Raw genomic sequence first — 13,476 nt, 5'->3', positions numbered from 1 at the left:
TTAGACACACAGCGATTAGTCTAACAAAATGTAGGTGATGCATGATTGGACATGCTATCCTCCCTACATAAATTTTCACAGATTGCCAATTTTTCCATAGACAAGTATGCTATTTCACCTCTCCCATACCTTTGAACAGGTTTTGCTTTCCTTTACCATTCAGCTTATTGTCAATAGTTAGAAAGTTGGTATTTTGATTTAGATATGATTTCTCGTGCATGTTTAGTCATACATTATCGAGATGATTCAGTAGCAAAGTTGTTATTTAAAGTTAGTAATATAGTTTCAGAATCTCGCTTTACTTTCGACAAATTACCTACGTTTTAGAAATAAGACTTCATACATGACGACCGTGTAGACAAAATTATGTTTCCTTTAGTTCTTTACATTTCACATACCTTACAATGTTGAGAGATTTAATATAAAGAACGCGACCACATACATATCAGTTTAAAAATGGTGATCATAATTCATTCCTTATTGTTACATCAATCTTTTATCCATGTAAGTTTTGTTACATAAACACTTTTAAACAACGAACGAAGATGAAGAGTGATTCAGGATCTCTATCAACAAACAGTATTCTAAAACATTATTGACATCTATGTAGAACATTCTAGTTATATAACTAAGTATACATCACTGACTAAAAACAATTATTATAGAAATAAATTTACATCAATAAGAACCTCATGCAGAGTACATAATAACATTGAGATTTGTCAAATTCCAAAGGACTACTGCCAAATCTTGTAAAATTTCACAAGTTTTAACTCAGGAATAGAAAATCGTCTATCTAAGACAGGATTTGAATGGAAATGATTAAGACACGATTTTCGCAACTGCGGATGGATTATTTTTCTCTATTAATGAAAAATTCTATACATGTATATTTTTGCATAAGTCAGTTCTTATTTTAAAAATCCTTTGTTATTTAATAAACCATTGTAAATTATGAATACATGGCAAACATCAATTGCACGCAATTATAATTACTTATGATCAATAAAGACACTGTGGATACAACAGTAAAGGTTGCAATGAAAGTAAACCTTAAAACTGTGAAACATGATCAAAAGTATAATTTTAAAAGCTCGCTGTGTTGCATGAATGAACATTTCCCCAAATAGATTCGGTTGCGTACTTTCTCTGTCTAAACACATTCTTCCTGTGTTTAACTTTTGCTTATTTTTCAAACTTCTTTACTTATAAAAGAAATGGTTTGTTGTATGCAACTATAAAGATTTTGCTGGGACACACAGAGATTAGTCAAAAGTGGCGTCAGCAAAGAAGGGAGGTGATGCATGATTGGAAATGTGCTCCCCCCCTTACATAATTTAGTGTCCTACATGTAGGAAATGTACTCATGTTATTCTGCCTCCCCCATACTTTTGAACAGGTTTTACTGTCCTTTACAATGGAGCTTATTGTCAATAGTTGGAAAGTTGGTATATCAATTTAGATATAATTTCTCATGCATGTTTAATCATACTTTATCGAGATGCTGCTTTAGCTAAGTTGTTATGTCGGTAGTGTAGTTCTAAAATATTGCTTAGTTGTTCTAAAATTACTTTCGTTTTACATGTAAGACGACCGTGTGAACAAAATTATGCTTGCTTCAGTTCTTTACATGTCACATACTCAACAAACAGACGAGAAATTTAATAAAAACAAGACCACATACATATCAGTTAAAAATGGTGATCATACTTCATGCCTTATTGTATTATCATACTTTTATCCATGTGAGTTTTGTTACATAAACACATTTAAATAACGAGTGAAGATGAAAAGTGAGTCAGGATCTCCTTCAATATTATAAAACATTAATGACATCTCTGTAGAACATTCAAGTTCTATAGCTAGGTGTACATCACTGACTAAAAACAATCCTTATTAAAATAAAAATCTCATGCAGAGTACATAATAACGTTGAAATGAGTCAAATTCCAAAGGACTACTATTAAATAATATAAAGTTTAACAAGTTTTAACTCAGGAATAAAGGATCACCTTTTAAAATAGGATTTGAATGTGAATGATTAAGACACATTTTTTTAAAACTTTAAATGGATTTTTTCACTTTATTAATCAAAAATTCCATACAGGTACATTATTGCAAAAGTCAGTTCATATTATAAAAACACCTTTGTTATTGAATAACACATTATAAATGATCAACACATTTTAATTATAGACTGCACGCAATTGTAAATACTTATGATAAATAAAAATACACTGTACATAAAACAGTAAAGGATGCAATGAAAGTAAAACTTAACACTGTTAAACTAACATATGATCAAAAGTACAGTTTTGAAAGCTCTGTGTTGCATCAATCAACATTACACAAAAAATAGATTCGGTCGCGTTCTTCCTCTGTGTGTTAATGCGTTCTTCCTGTGTTTACCTTTTGCTTATTTTTCAAATTTTCTTACTTATAAAATTCGTAAGTTATGTCATAAAATTTGGTCATTCAAACTAACATTAGGATAAATCATTCAATAAATAATAGTAATGAGTTGTAATATAAAAATAAATTACTTTGTAAAGAAATAAAGTCTAAAGGAGAATGTCAGATTCAAGGCATTGACAGTTCTATGTTTTTCCTTAGGTTGACCCTAGAGTTGGAAGATTAGTTTATTAACTAGACTAGATGAGGACCAGCATCTCTAGATTCATTTTACCTCACAAAGTGCATACTGTAAATGTTTGATTTAGTTACGACATTGATCATTTGAGGGGTGGGGTTGACTCGGAGGGTAGGGTCCTTAGTCCCTCAATCCGTTTGTTAATATAGGTACTGTGATTAGACCAAACGATATTTGAAAAGTTTTTGGCGCTTATTGTGAAGCTATATTGCTTTGCCATATAGTCTACAGGGTGTATAAAAAACTAAACAGTTTGGAAAACGTCTCCAAAGTCATCAGCGTACAAGATATGCATAAACCTTGAGTGGAAATAGTTAGTTGAGCTTCCAATGGTTTATCTGACAAAAACATTTCTGGAAATAATAACCATTTTATGCAAAATAAAAATTATATTCAGGCAAATAGGGTTAAAACATGACTCATATTTCAGGTGAGAACTAAGGAAGTTTTTGAAAATTTGGCTTGTGCCAGGTCATATGAGTAAAGAACGTTTTCAAATCTTGAACAAGTTTGACGTAAGTAATATTAAATATATAATTTCATTTTAACTATGTTAATCACATCTCCTTCTTTCAGTAGATGTATACTTGCAGGGTACCAATATGTACGCATAGCGTACCTATTTTGTTAAATTGCAGTGTTTTGAGAGAAAAAAACCAACGCCAAGAACTGAAAAAAAAAACGTGAATATTCATGACAACTACGATAAATAATGTTATGACAAACGGCTTTGCTTGGCCCCAAATGTGGACACTGTTTTTTTCTTCAATACAAAACGAAATGGGAGGGAAAACCGGTGGATCTGGTAAAAAACCCTCCAATAAAAGAAATGATCGAAAATTTAGAAAAATTTCCTCAAATTTTTTTAGTTTTAAGAAGTTTCATATTTTTGTTGTTTTTTAATGATCGCGATGATCTACTGTAACATTCAGCGTAGTCGGATCGTACGTTGTTCATATAAAAAATTTAAATTTACAGAGCGACAAAAAAGTGGGCTGACTATCCTATTAAACACAGTGAATATTTTATGCTGGAACAAAAGAAACGCAAATTTAGGTAGAGAACAAAAAATGAAAGAGCGCAGAGTACTAACAGAAATTTTAATAAATAGATGAAAAATGAAAACTAACAGCAGCCCATATATAAATCATGTAAAAAATTATTCAGTCTGTACGACCTGACCATTCACCTGCCTATAACAATGAAAAATGAAATGACCATAGTGACGTCCTGACTTGCACAAAAATAATTTTTGATGTCTATCAGACTTTATTAGCTTTAAAATTTCTATATTGCTTTATTCAAGACCTTCATTAATAGCTGGCTTTCACTCGTGTGTTTTGTCAGAATACTTAACAATTGTGAAAACTTAATTTTACGGAAATTTTTAACGATTGAATTTGAAAATGTGCTATACTGGTGAACATTATGCATAGCTTAAGTCGCAAGTGTGAATCTTTCAGTAAAGACGCTTGCTTCAGAGTGCTTCTGTCTGACTTGCTCGGTACATTCATAGTCCAGTTAGTATGTCTAAAAACATAGCGCTACTCTATAAAAAACACGTTATAAATGTCAGCATAATGAGTGATCAAAAACAAAACTTAAATATGTTGAAAAGAACAAAACTTTAATACCTGATTTCCAAACGCTTTCGTGGTCAGTCTGATTCAGGTGAATTTGTAGGTCTTCTCCTTTTTTTTTCACCCCACAGTTTTTACGTGTATATCATAGAAATTTGTTGTAACATTTTTATTTTAGAATTCAATGAACCCTACTGGCAGCACAGCAATTTTCTTTATAAACGTTTGATGTAATTAGAAAAAGTAGCAAGTGAAAGCCAGCTATTTTCTCAAAGCAAGTGACATTTTTTATTGACATTTTTTCCTAATTTGGGTGTTTTTCATAATTAAGGTTCAAATTATAAAAATAGACCATCAGGATCCTTTTTTAAATTTCTCATGCAGTTAATCATGCAGCACTTATCTACTAAACTTACGTACCACAAGACATGGATCGTGTTTTTCCATTCGCTTGTTTTTCATCTTTGTAGAATAGTCCAATCACTTCAATGTTAATGTTCATACCTACATATGCCATTATGCGATGTCCATTCAATTTGTTTATACCATTTCATACACGAAGTAACCGACATCATTAACCAATAAAGTAGCTCCTATATCATGAACCGCCATTTCGATCGAATACTATTTACAATGCACTTTTATGGTAACTTCGTGCGAAGGCAAAGGGACCACTTGAATACTCCAGTTATATTATCACTCAAAGAATGCTTAGTGCAGAGTTGATCTTCTGTGAGTATCAGTTGACCACCTTTAGGTAGGTTCATATAACAATGGGGCCCATCATCATTATATAAACAAACAACTGACATCAAGAATGAAACGAAACTACAGATAAACATTCTTCGCCATGAATCACCATGACACATAAGTAATGACAAACTAGTAAGAGTAATCGAAGTGAGTGACACAGGAGATAAAGGGACTTTCACAACTCCATTCATATGGGATCTACAATATAAGAAAATACAAACATATGTATGAGATCTCATGATGAATAACTCTACATAAGACGATAGTTTGCGTTTTTAAATTCTTAATCAGATATATTGAGAATAAGAAAATTGTAATATGTTTTCTGCTATACTATCCAAATGGTAGAACACTTACCTACATTGCACGAATAGCTTTAGTCAGTTGAGTTTGAACGATGCAACAAGAAATTTCAAACGATTAAAGGCTTAATATCGTGATCAAAGCATTTTACAGTGAAAGCTTTTATATTTGGAATTCGAGGACAACACTAAAACTAGTTGATTATTCCAAATAACTCCTACTTACTTCCTCAGTAAAAAAACAGAATTTATCTTTCTTTCTACAAAGTTAAAGTGACTAATTTTCCGTTGAAGTTGAAGTTAAAACACACGAATTTAAATATGTTAACATTTCTTCAATTGACGTCATGACTAAAATTTTCTATTTTGACTGGCCCCTTTAGGAGCTTGTAACCTTTCATAAAGACAATAACTAATCCTTCAATGCGTTTAAATAAAAAATTCATAAGAATTTTCAGATATTTTGCGTTTTAATGTCGTTATGCAAAATAACGAAACATGATGTGGTAGGGTAAAATTAATGACACGATAATACATTTAGAAAGTAGACTTCAACTTTTTCCAAGTATTCATTGAATCTTGCAGTCCTATACCTTGTTTAGGAGAAGATTTAAAGGCATTCTCTTTGCCATGAAGTTTCTCAACAGCTAGAAATATCGCAGGAAGTCGTAAAAATTTTGATCAAAAGACAATTACGGCTTTCGTTCTTTGAAAGTCAACACCACAAGTTGTGAAAACTGTACCTCTGTGCACACAACCACATGGTTTGTTTGAGACAGATGGCAAATTTAGTGTATTCGTATTCATTGCATAGTAATGACCAATGTCACATTGAAAAATCAAACCAAAAATCAGTAGCATCAATAAAAACAATTGAGATTTTTACAAGAACAATAGAGATAAATCGAAAAGCAAATAATCATTTATAAACTGACTAAATATAGCGAGGATCTTATAGGTGTATGTATGTAAAAACCAACGGTAACAGCTAAAAATATTGTCTGAAAAACAGCAATCCACATAAATTCGTTGTTTCGACAATACTTTCGTTGACAGTTTAGAAATTTCAATCATATTGCTTGTGTTTTCGTAAGGCATATTTCTCAAATGGTAAGTTCTATATTTAGATGATTTTTCAGTTTGTTCGATAGCATTATGAAACGTACAGAAAAATTATTGACAAATTCTAAGGCATCTTGGAAGAAGTTCACAACTTTTTAGGAAATTTTGTGACTTAAATCTTACTTATGTACTCATTACAGTGTTGTTATTTTGGCTGCCAAATTTATTAGATTTCAGAGCAAGTAAATGTTGTAACATTTAGGTAAACGTTCATTCATTATTTCTTTTTGCAAACATTAGTTAATATTCAATACCATGACGGTAAGAACAAATGATTCAATGGAAAATTGCTTTAACAACTAAAAGCCGACATAATTACAGTTGCAGTGTGACGCCAGAACGATATTTGGCGGGAGGAAATATTCATGAATGCATTATGCATATGATAATTTGCTAAAAACAATAAATTTCAAAGCAACTTTATACAACATAGCAACCTGGCAATGTTCTAAAAAAACAAGATTGTTTTACTACTTTACATGAAGACAACGAATGAATAATAGATAGTCAATAAGTGGTTAGACAACGAAGACTACTGGCAATGTTCTGAGAAAACAAGATTGTTTTTCTACTTTATATGAATTTAACGAATGAATAATAAAGCTCACCAGAAATCTTATAAACAAATAATATGTTAAATCATTATGTGTGAGAACAATTCAAAAATAACATCATAACTGTCAAGTATTAATGAACAAAGAATATGTTAAGTGATACAAAGACCGAAAGAATCTCGAAAGTTTACTTTTAAAACTTTCATAAACTATTGCGAGTAATTAAAGTCAAAAAACAATCATAGAATTTCAGTTTGTATTATAATGATTTTTTAGTTTTATTGAAATGATATGACTATTAAATGGGAGTGTTAAAAGAAATTGATTAGTTGTAATATTTATATCTTTAGACACGTGACACGAATGACGTGACATATGCATGCTTTCTTCCGTTGTGCTTTTGTATCTGGGCAAGCGCAGATATATTACTATCATGTCTGTTAAGTTTGTTATCTTTCTCCAAGAAAATATTTCGGAAATCATACAAATCACATCTTAGCTACGAATTACTCACAAACGCTAGGGTACGTTTTATTTTTGATTAATCCAATATATAAACTGACTAAATATAGCGAGGATTTTATAGGTGCGTGTATGTAAAAACCATCGGTAACAGCTCGAAATATTGTCTGATAAACAGCCATCCACATAAATTCCCTGTTTCGACAGTACCGCCGTTGACAGTTTAGAAATTTCAGTAATATTGCTTGTGCTTTCGTAAGAAATATTTCTCAAATGTTCTACATTTAGATGATTTGTCAATTTGTTCGATAGCATTATCAAACGTACAGAAAAATTATTGACAAATTCTAAGGCACCTCGGACAGTTTAATATCTTTATAGCATATTCTGATAAGACAAATCGTATATCTTAACAGGAAAAATACATAGTTATTGGACTTAAAATGTCTTGTAAGTTGTTAAAATTGTTTAAGGCAAACATGTAACACACATCAGTATTTAAACAAAGTGCAATTCAAATAAGTTCACCAAAGAAAGTCTTTTTTTTGCTTTGCATGCACAGATATGAAAGACAAGTGTTTGGTACCTTAAGCTTTACACAAGTTGTCCATATTTGAATCACAAGTTTGCCATTTCTCAATGATGTCAGATAAAGTGTTTGTAGCAATAAAAGATGGTTTTATGAACCTAAATTAAATAAGAAAATATGTTAATAAACGACAAAAATATTTGATACTTTTTTCACAGTGGGAGATCAAGGTTAAGTCAGAATACAACATTATAGCACCTCATCATAGATTTAAAATACCATAGCAATAATTCTGTTGGTTAAAGTTTATAAAGAATATATGGACGATAATTTTAAGAGCTCGCTTCATTACAAACTTAATTGAGAATTAATCTGAGCATGCGCAGTCAACTGCACCAATGCTCCGAGTTCATGGTCATGGCAACGACCAATTGTATGTACTAATACTGATTGTAGAGTAATTAGCTCGCTCAGTTCCAAATTTACTGAAAAATTTTCTGCGCATGCGCAGTCCACTTGACCAGTTGTCCAAGTTCATGGTCATAGCAACGACCAACTGCATCTACTAGCACCGATTTTTAGGTAAACAGCATGCTTAGTAACAATTTAATTTGGAAATCATCTGGGCATGCGCTCCAGCATGCGTAGTCCATTCGACTAATTGTTCATAGCCATGGCAATGACTAACTATATGTACTTGCACTACATTTGCGGCAATTAGATAACTTAGTCGCAAATTATGAAAGAAATAATCTGGGCATGCGCAGTAGTGACTTTAATGATACCACAACTTTTGCAAACCTTTGAATTTTTGTATATATATACAAAGCTGAAAACTTCAACTAGTAGATGTCAACTAGCAGTGGAAGTTGGGTGCGATTAGGTATGCAGTGGCTTAGGGGCCCAGACTTCGGTCGCGACCGCACTCTCCCTGCGTAACCAGAGCAAAGCCTATCGCAGGCGATCTCGGGGTGTGATGGGCGGAAGCTTGCTTTTGCATCTCCCAAGTAGGATAGCGTGGAGGGGCCAAAACCTCCAACCGAAACGTTAACATGCGGCGTCCTAGTACCTTACGCTTAAGAAGGTATCGGGAAGCATGGACCGAAAACGGGGTTTTTTGCTTTCGAATTTTATCTTTTTCTTCTCTTAACAAGAGTTTTTCTCATAAAATAAACCAAGCAATGTTTCAATTAACTTTCTTCTGACACCGTGCCTTTTTCTGACACTTATAATTTAAGACAACCTTAAACATGTTTCATACAATTTTTATTGGTTTATATTTTTCTGATTTAACTCTCTCATTTACTGTTTCTTAAATATCACAAGCAAACCATCCATCGACTTTGTAGCAGACAGAATTATCTGGTTTCCTTAATTAATGTGAGACGCTCTAGTGCTACACTATCTCGGGGTCTCCGGAAACATGGACCGAAAACGGGGTTTTTTGGTTCCAAAATTTGTCTTTTTTTCTTTACAAGAACTCTTCTCATAAAAAAAACTACAACATCCAAGGATACTGCACATGTTCAAACAACTTCTCCCTTTTTCACTTATAATTTAAGCCAACTCTAAGCATGTTTATACGTTTTTTACTCATTACCTTTTGCAATGTAACTTTCTCATAACTCTCTCGTGATGAACGAGAGCTTCCTTATAAAATATGACTCTCTCATGAAAAACGCAACGAATGCATCCATGGGCTTCATGGAAAAAAGGGATTACTACTTTGTTATACTAGTGTCTACAAAGATAACATTTAATAAGCCAAGCAATTTGTGTCGTCTAAATTGAGCCTCGCTTTGAACCATTATGTTATAAAATTTCTAATCATTTTGGATACTAAATTTTTTTTACCTTATAATATTTTCATGATTCAATCTAGAAAGTAACTTCTCTCCTCGAGTAATTTTGCCATTAAACAGCACACTTTTCGGATTCAAAGGAATTCTTTTGATTGCAAAGCTAAGAGACAGCCGTCCAATTCATTACATACCTAAGCGTATATAAAGCATTTCCAAATCACGTATAAAATTTCCTTCACATGACCAAATTACAGTCCATTTAAACAATGTTGTATGTAATAAAAAGTCACCTTGACAACTGAAGCAAACCCTCCTTTTTTTAAGCATTTGCAACACCTCAAATTCATTTTGAACTCTTGAATTTCTCGCAGCGTAGCCGAAAGGAATACGCATCAAATAAGGATACTCATCTCCATCATAACAGCTATTTTGATTTCTCCCTTGATCTTTTTCAGCGTCAAGCTTATCTGAAGTGATGTTATTTGCTAAACCGTACGACATGGGATTTGGAGAGATAAAAAGATGTCCAAGAAGCTGCTGTGCTAAGCATTGGTTAAGGCTCTACGGATATAGACATCTATACAAAGTATATGACATTAAAAAACAGTAGCTATAAATTCTTCGTCACTTTAATGCTTGTTTTTTCTTATGATCTTAATATTTTCAAGCGGAAGCTTTGAGTGGTAGTTTTCAAGCAAACCTATCATTATATTAACAAATACATATTTCGAGAAGGGTAAAACTTTCTTTTTGACACTGTTATTCAATGAAAAGGAACTTACAGGTCCAAAACGAGCTTTTCAATGTATCCAAAGACCAAAATATATCCCTACCTGTGAATGAACATGAACTAATCCTTCTACAATCTCACTGAGAATCCACCACATTCTCTGTTGGTGCTTGTACTATCCTCCTCAATAGAATTTGTTAGATGTTAACGGACATTATGTCAAACAAAAAAACACCCTACTTTGTAATGAAACAAGGCAGATAAGTTAATCATAGTTTTTTATGTTACTTATTGTGGCTAACTGGGTGTTTTTTCTACTGCTATGCTTATATATCTTTAGTACAGAATGTCTGGTTATTTGTCTGATTTGGAAGAACCAACAATGTTTGTTAAGTTGTGCTTGAAGTGTGCTTTGAGAAGTTTTTCATAAAATTAAATTGCAGCTCAACAATAGATAAATTCGTTTTGCAGAGTTTATTACATAAAATTTGATTTTTAAGTTTATACAAAAGAACCTCTTGGAAAAAACACCCGGAAGCCACTTCTAATGAGAAGTTGTGTTAAGACAAGATGACTACATTTACATATAAAGTTTTATTAAAGCAAAGCAAAGATTACTGGATTTCACACAATGTCAAATCAGGCATTTTCTACCTGTATTATCCTTAAATACATATTTTTGTCATGATTTCAATCACAGGGTGGATGTTCTAAGTTTTCTTTTCTGATGACATACCTGAAGTAATCCATCAATTCTATATCATTTTCATCCATTGCAAATTCTGATTCTGTGTATACGTCTCTCTGGTTCAATATACCAAAAACATTGTTATCAGAAACAGTGATTGTTCATTTCCTATGTCCAGTGCTTTCAGGCAGAAAAAAAAATTCATCAGGTACACCCGAAATCGAGCTGTCTCTGGAATGCCCTTTGCAATGTATGTTCCATTCTTGCTTTACCTTGTTAAGTTCTGAGTGCAAAACTCTGAATAAACAAACCAAACACATTTCATCTGCAAGTGATTTCCCAATGCAAGCTTTCCTTCATGAACAAGATGTTTAAAATGATTGATAAACGATCCAGAAAATCCTCTTCTACAGTGAGACCACCAGTTCTCAATCCACTGATTAGCATGAGATGATGAATAACGATGCCCTTGCTCACCACCAACAAGGCTACATTGCATCGCTGCCAAAATAGTATTCTCTGTTCCACAATCTGTCTGTACCATTGAGTTCTATAAGACCTGGAGGGGAAACGTCATCAAAATTACTATAAATTATCAGCGCGCGGCCGCGTGGTCAAAAACATGGCGGATTTTGGTTGTCAAAGTCAGCGGAAAGACGCGGGCTCATAAAATGAAATTTTTTTCGCCCACCCGGATTTGACAACCACAATTGCGATTATATAAAATATCAATGCCAAGCACAAAAACTTTAGAAATTTTATCTTTAAAACATGCTGCAAACCTGTTTGGTATACGGATGCTGAAGTAATGCCAGAAAAGGAAACATTTCATGACACCGGTAAGCAACGTAAGATTGTGTACTATTTAAAGTGTTCAGTTTTTGTTTTAAGTCAATACTTGAAGTGTGATGGCATATATTTTGTGAATGCTTTTACTCCTAAGTTATAATTTAAGTTATGTTTATCCAGTCTTATTTGTTCTTTACTTAATCGATTGCTAGACGAGGCAAAGCAATCAGTTCTTATCGAGATATGCATATCTTAAAACTCCTTGTTTCAACTGAGTTGAAATGGAGGATTTTTTCATGATATTTTTCTGAAAATATGAAGCAAATATTAAGATCAGAGCTGTATTGAAATCAAATGCAGTGCAGGATTAATTAATGAGCTCTTTGGTACATGTCGTACAATAAAAAATACCTGTATTAAACAGCTAGCCTGGACAATTTGACAGATTATGGACAATCTTGATGATGGTGTGTTAAGGTTTGCTTTTTGCTAAAAGTTTTATAAATGCCATCTGGTGTTTCTGTAAATGAACTGTTTGTTGTAGTAAACAGGTTAGTACATAAGAAATAAGATAAAAACTACTTTGTTCAATAATGTGCCAAATTATGCTCCTACCTTGAAATATTTGCTCAAGATAAGCTTATTATGATGACATGTAACCTTAAATATAGTACTGCATCATCTGACAAAATCCATACATTTTTCAATTCCAGGTGATTAAAAATTCACATAAGATGCATTGGTTGCAATGAAGTTGAATGTGGAACAAGCAAAAATTGATGGCAAAAAACTTTTTATGTCTTGAAGAATTATGATATCATTTAAAAGAATAAGAGTAGCAATCTAGTAAAAGAAGCGACATCTGTTTTCAACATGAGACTTTTCCAATTATGTATAGTTTCTTTGTACAAAATACTGTTTTATATAAACTTGATTTTTAAGTCATTCACTGATATTTTTATCAAAAGATGAAAACAAAAATTCAAAGGCATAATGTAAAATTCAAAAGTTTGTCAAGTTGTTTGAACCTAGAAAAAATTAGTATAGGTAACTGCAATTTGTAAGGACACAAGAGAAAAGTAGTGCAAGAAGGTTAGCATTTTTGAGAATTAATAAGTTCTTCTTGACATACATTACACAAGGCCATAATATTATAAATAATGACTGTACAATAACAATTATACAACATGCTAAATATCTTCACCTACATTATAATTATTTAAACAGATTTGCCTTCATGCAGCAATAAGAAAAGTGTTATGTCAGAGAAACCAATGCACTTTAATTTATGAAATCGTATTTTCAATGGGAAATTAATGTAGTTCTGTTCAGTAGTAGATCCATGGTTGTCAATGACAATCCAGCTTCTAATATCTTGCCTCAAAACAGAACCAGCAACATGATTATAGAATTTCTGAATTTCGTTCTTTTGCTCTCCTAGTTCAAGATATTTTCTTCATAAGTTCTCAGTAGATTTATCAGAATATCATAATACTTTATAAGACACCCAGAATC

At 32.4% G+C, this 13,476-nt stretch overlaps 1 protein-coding gene and 1 long non-coding RNA gene across 3 annotated transcripts in view; both read right to left on the bottom strand.

Annotated features, from left to right (window-relative positions):
• LOC124448063 overlaps positions 1 to 13,476 on the bottom strand; it is a 49,724-nt gene that overhangs the window by 24,817 nt on the left and 11,431 nt on the right. The gene's annotated exons all lie outside the window — the stretch shown is intronic.
• On the bottom strand, positions 380 to 9,901 carry LOC124448883. 2 transcript variants are annotated; one of them, XR_006949303.1, is made up of 3 exons: positions 9,807 to 9,901; positions 8,010 to 8,110; positions 380 to 398 (listed from the first exon to the last, which is right to left on the bottom strand). It is a non-coding gene; the product is annotated as an uncharacterized LOC124448883 (long non-coding RNA). The 2 variants fall into 2 exon arrangements; XR_006949302.1 differs by lacking the exon at positions 380 to 398 and having other exon boundaries at positions 7,917 to 8,110.

The sequence above is a fragment of the Xenia sp. Carnegie-2017 genome, unplaced genomic scaffold (assembly GCF_021976095.1).
Source record: "Xenia sp. Carnegie-2017 unplaced genomic scaffold, XeniaSp_v1 HiC_scaffold_23, whole genome shotgun sequence".
Taxonomy (NCBI): domain Eukaryota; kingdom Metazoa; phylum Cnidaria; class Anthozoa; order Malacalcyonacea; family Xeniidae; genus Xenia; species Xenia sp. Carnegie-2017.
Note: the sequence above shows the minus strand (reverse complement) of the source record. Positions and strands in the feature narration are given on the sequence as shown.